Genomic DNA, 6,414 nt, shown 5'->3' with positions numbered 1-6,414 from the left:
ACGGTTTAAAAGATTTCAGGTACACTTTATCTATTCTCATTCTACTAGTAGGTCTTGGGATCTAATTTCACAAGTAGGAAATTTTGAATTTCTATTCCTTTAACACTTCCGTAGGCCCCGTGAAACTAGCAATTGGTATAAGAGCCTAGCTAGTTAAAATCTGAATAGATAGAAGCATGAAATAGGATTTTATGCTTGTTACATGTGTACTTGGTGCTAGCATGACTGTTAGACCTGGACTAGGCTATAGTTGTGTTAGTATAATGGTTGTACTGGCATGACTGTTAGTGGTATAATTGTTATACATTGGAACAATTATGTAATGGTTCCATAATAGTATATGGTGAGATCGATTTAAATATTGTTAAAATCCCTCAATAATATTAAGTCCATAGCCTTCCATCGTGTAACGCTCGTCAAGACCAAGATCGATAAGTGTGTAGACCTAGCCCTCGCAGGATGCCCTCATCTATCCTGGTAAGGCGTGGTGTTTACCGATGGGTCAGACTTAACTGAACAAGCGTAATAGGATTAGGAGTTCAGAGGCAATGAGTTGGGCGTCAATCTACAAGGTAGATTGGAATAAGGTGTTATTCACCTAACTAACCAAGAGTTGCATCTGATGCAATCAGGAAAGAGGGTTCCCTACCTAAATAGCCAGTTCTGGGAGTTTCAGCCCTCGCTGACTCAGAACTTGGTGAAATATGGATCTTGGACCGCTATGAGAATGAGATTCTCCGAATCAATGGTGAGGGTCATTGATTTGATAAAAATAGTGGGAGCAATATTTAATAAAGTCCTCATTAAATATTGTTATGTCATAATACTTATTTTGTGTATTTCTGTGGTAGTTTCCATGGCAGTAAACACATCTAGTGTCTTCTGTTTGCGATCAATCCTTGATAAGGAAAAACTATCTGGGAATAATTTCCTGGATTGGTACCGCAACTTGAGAATCATTCTCACTCAAAAGAAAAAGTTATATGTCTTGGAGCAACCTCTTCCTGCGCCACCGCCTGATAATGCCACCCGAGCTGAGAGAGATGCTTATAGGAAGCATCAAGATGATGCCGTGAGCGTCGAATGTCTCATGCTAGCTACCATGGATCCGGAGTTTCAGAAGCAACACGAGCACATGGGGGCGTACGATATGGTCGTACGATATCAAGAGCAGGCCCAGCATGAGTGGTTCGACGTATCGAAGGCACTTTTTCAGGCAAAGTTGACTGAGGGCAGCCCGGTAGGTTCTCATGTACTCAATATGATTGGGTACATGGAGACTTTGGGATGACTAGGATTTCCTCTAGGTCAAGAGTTGGCCACAGATTTAATCCTGCAGTCGTTGCCCATCAGTTATAGTCAGTTCGTCATGAACTATAATATGAATGACTATAACAAACCATTGCCTGAACTGCTTGGCATGTTGAGAACCAGCCGAGCAGGATATCAGCAAAGGGACACCTGTTCTGATGGTCCAAGGGACCAAGAAAAAGGGCAAAGGCAAGAAGAAAGGCAAGATGGCTAAGGGTGCATGCAAGTGTGACTCGGGTGCATTGAAGCCCAAGGCCAAAGTGGCAAAGGATGATTGTTGCTTCCACTGTGGCAACAATGGCCACTGGAAGCGGAATTGCAAGGCATACTTGGAGGAGTTGAAGAAGAAGGGAAGTGAGACTTCCACTTCAGGTATCCATGTTATAGAGATCAATGTATCTACTGCTTCTACATCTTGGGTATTAGATACCGGGTGTGGTGCTCACATTTGTGGAAATATGCAGGATCTAAGAAACAGTAGATAGTGGCCAAAGGGCGAGGTGGACCTACGAGTTGGAAATGGAGCAAGGGTTGCTGCATTAACTGTAGGAACTTATCACCTGTCTTTGCCTACTGGGTTGTACTGGATCTTGACGACTGTTATTATGTGCCTGCTATTAGTAGAAACATAATATTTGTTTCTTGTTTGGACAAGAAGGGATTTTGTTTCACTATCAAGAACAAGTGTTGTTCTATGTACATGGATGATGTATTTTATGGCAGTGCACATTTAAGTAATGGTCTGTATATTCTTGATCTAGACACGCCCGTTTATAACGTGGAAACCAAATGGCTCAAGTCCAATGATTCGAACCCGACTTACCTCTGGCATTGTCGTTTAGGTCATATTAGCGAGAATCGCATCTCTAGACTCCATAAGGATGGATTATTGGACTCGTTTGATTTTGAATCAATCGAGACTTGTGAACCTTGTTTAATGGGGAAAATGACTAAGGCCCCTTTACTGGAAAGGGTGAGCTAGCTAGTGATCTTCTGGCTCTCATACATACCGATGCATGTGGACTAGTGAACAAGCTTGCTAGAGGTGGATATCTCTACTTCATTACATTTACTGATGATTTCAGTAGATTTGGATATGTGTATTTGATGAAACACAAATCCGAATCCTTTGAAAAGTTCAAGGAATTTAAGAATGAAGTGGAGAATCAGTTGGGTTAGAGTATTAAAGTTCTTCGATCAGATCGAGGAGGTGAATATTTGAGCTATGAGTTTGCTGACTATCTTAGACAGTGTGGGATTCTATCCCAACTGACTCTACCCGGAACACCACAATGGAATGGTGTAGCTAAGAGAAGGAATTGAACTTTATTGGATATGGTTCGATCTTTGATGAGTCATGCGGACTTACCGGACTCCTTCTGGGGATATGCTCTACAGACAGCGGCTCTCATATTAAACCATGCTCCGTCGAAATCAGTTGAAAAGACACCATATGAGATGTGGTATGGGAAGCGTTCTAATATGTCTTTTCTAAAGATATGGGGTTGCGAAGCTTACGTGAAAAGATTGTCTTCGGATAAGCTTGGCTCTAAATCGGATAAATGTTACTTTGTGGGGTATCCTAAGGAAACTCGAGGATACTATTTCTATAATCCCACCGAGGGCAAAGCGTTTGTTGCTCGAACTGTGATATTCCTTGAGAAAGAGTTTCTCTTCAAAACAAGTGGGAGGAAATTAGGATTTGGGGAAGTTCTACCACAAAATGACATTGACAAATCGACGGGTAAGGTCGCAGAACAACCACAAGGTGTTGTGGTACAATCTTCTACACAGGTGACACAGGAGCCTCGTAGGTCTGGTAGGATACGTCATGAGCCCGAGAGATATGGATTTCTCATGACTCAAGATAATGATGTATTGCTCATAGATAATGATGAGCCTACAACCTATGCGGAAGCCGTGACAGGCCTAGACTCCGAGAAATGGCTAGAGGCCATGAGATCTGAGATAGAGTCCATGTACACTAACCAAATATGGACTTTGGTTGATCCACCTGAAGGGGTAAAACCTATTGGGTGTAAGTGGGTATTCAAGAAGAAGACCGACATGGATGGTAATGTGATTATCTTTAAGGGTCGACTAGTGGCGAAAGGTTTCAGACAAGTTCATGGTGTTGACTATGACGAAACCTTTTCCCCGGTGGCTATGCTTAAATCTATCAGGATCTTGCTTGCAATTGCAGCTTACTATGACTATGAGATCTGGCAAATGGACGTCAAAACTGCTTTCTTGAATGGAAGGCTCCTCGAGGATGTGCACATGACACAACCTGAGGGTTTTGTCGATCCACAAAGTGCCGGAAAGGTTTGTAAGCTATAACGGTCTATTTATGGACTGAAGCAAGCTTCTAAGAGCTAGAATCTTCACTTTGATGATGCAGTCAAAGAGTTTGGCTTCATTAAGAATGAAGATGAACCCTGTGTTTACAAGAAGGTTAGTGGGTGCGCAGTGGTCTTCATGGTATTGTATGTAGACGACATACTTCTGATCAGGAATGACATTCCTTCTCTACAGTCTATGAAGATCTGGTTGGGAATGTGTTTCTCCATGAAGGACTTAGGCGAAGCTACCTATGTGTTAGGTATCAAGATCTATAGGTAGATCCAGGAGAATCCTTGGCTTAAGTCAGAGTGCATATGTAGATAAAGTGTTTCGGCGCTTTAGTATGCAGGATTCTAAGAAAAGACCGCTGCCCATGTTACATGGCATAAGCCTTTCAAAGGCTCAGAGTCCTTCTACTCAGGAGGAGAGGGATCGCATGAGTAGGATTCCATATGCATCAGCTATTGGATCCATCATGTATGCCATGTTATGCACTCGACTCGATGTCACGTATGCTTTGAGCATGACGAGTCGGTACCAATCAGATCCAGGTGAGAGACACTGGATCGCAGTAAAGAACATCCTTAAGTACTTGCGAAGGACTAAGGAGATGTTCTTGGTCTATGGGGGCGAAGAAGAGCTCGTTGTAAGAGGTTACACCGATGCTAGCTTCCAGTCCGATAAGGACGATAGTAGATCGCAATCAGGGTATGTGTTCTGCCTCAATGAAGGTGCTGTGAGTTGGAAGAGTTCCAAGCAGGAGACAGTAGCCAACTCTACCACAGAGGCCAAGTACATCGCTGCCTCTAATGCCGCAAAAGAGGCCGTTTGGATCAAGAAGTTCGTAACAGAACTTGTTGTGGTTCCGAGCATCGCAGACCCAGTGGAACTCTATTGTGACAACAATGGAGCCATTGCGCAGGTTAAGGAACCCAGGTCTCACCAGCGATCCAAACATATATTCAGGCGCTTCCATCTCATTCGCGAGATTGTTGACAGAGGAGATGTGAAGATATGCAGAATACCAACGGATGAGAATCTCGCAGATCCACATACGAATCCTCTTGTACAGTGCAAGCACGAGGCTCACACTAGATCTTTAGGCATTAGGGATATGCCAGATTGGCTCTAGTGCAAGTGGGAGATTGTTGGGAATTGGTGTATGCCCTAGAAGCAATCTGTCATCAATTATGTAATATGACATATATTTCATTATAATACGAGGCATTTATGTTATTGTGTGGGTTGCGCTAAATATTAATTTTACGCAATAACGTCCTTGGAATAGTAGGTACAATAGGCATCAAGTATGACTTGATTGTGAGATCCTATAATGACTGAACACTATTCCAAAATGTCCTTAGTCAAAGTATTATCGTTAATTAGGACAACGATAATGCGGTTAGACTAGTGTGGGTGTAGATTGATGACCAAATCTCACAGGTCATGGATGTGCAGACATCGAGTCACACCGCAGGTATACATTAGGAGTAATGTGTACTAGACTGACCCGTCATGAGACTGCTACATGGATTGTTACGTGACTGTCATTAGCAGATCTCATAGTGACTATGGTGCAGTGGTCCTTTGACTTGAGGTCATCATAGTTTCCTACATGTAATGTCGTATACTTTGATACTGTCAAACGCCACCGTAACAAGCTGGTTATAAAGACAGTTATTGGGTACACCACAGAGCATGGAGAGGAATGTGAGTGACCAAGATAGGATTTGTCCCTCCTACGTAATGGGAGTGATATCTCATGGCCGCTTGGTGGGCAGAGTCTATAAGTGTATGCATACTCAAATGAGTCGATATAGGGATATCGATCTCATTTGTTCTGATACACTTACCCGGTAAACCAAGAAAGAGAGATTGAACCATACAAGGATGACAACGACCATGCCTTGGGCTCAATAGAGATATATAGGACAAATGGATTATATTGCACGGTAACATAGGTTATAAGGTTTGTCGAGAAATTGACTTTCCGATTTCTTGAGTAGCAGTGATACATTGCTAGATGCCGCTCACTGTTTGTAATATTGAAATAGAGATTTCGATATTACTGTCAACGTAATTGGGAACCTACAGGGTCACACACTATGCCCAAATCGACGGGATGGTTTTGAAACACTGAATCTGGCTAATAGAGATTAGACGAGTTACGGTGCGATTAGTTAATCGAATATTTAATGAGATTAAATTTACCGATTAATTAGACCCCGATTTATTAGATTTAATGGACTCAATTCGATACACGACACAGAGACACACGAGACCCGAATTGGGAGCCACGTGGCACACACATGCCAAGAGACACATGTCATTTGCATGGATGCCAAGTGCATTCCATGTGGCCTCCTTTTGCATGAAAGTCATGCAAAATCAATGCATTGTCGAATGTATATATATAGCCATCAGAAATGGGATGGATATATATATATAGATGAAATATGTGTGTGCATGTATGTTTTGTATATATGTGTGTATGGGTGATGTCAGCACCCCATTTTGGCTCACTGATTTAAATTACATCATCAGCAATGATCCAAGCCATGACTTGAGCAGAATATAGAAAAACGGCTCAACAAAGCAGGAAATCACTATTCATCCTCAAGTCGGCAAAATCAAGCAGATGACATGTACACACGACAGAAGGACTCCAGGGGTCACCAAAGGGCAACAAAGTGACTAGAGAGCTCAACAATGTTCAAAATCGGCATTTCCAATTTACCACATGAACAGTCCTATTTTCCG

This window comes from Punica granatum, unplaced genomic scaffold (assembly GCF_007655135.1).
Source record: "Punica granatum isolate Tunisia-2019 unplaced genomic scaffold, ASM765513v2 Contig00116, whole genome shotgun sequence".
In the NCBI taxonomy this organism is placed as follows: Eukaryota; Viridiplantae; Streptophyta; class Magnoliopsida; order Myrtales; family Lythraceae; genus Punica; species Punica granatum.
Note: the sequence above shows the minus strand (reverse complement) of the source record.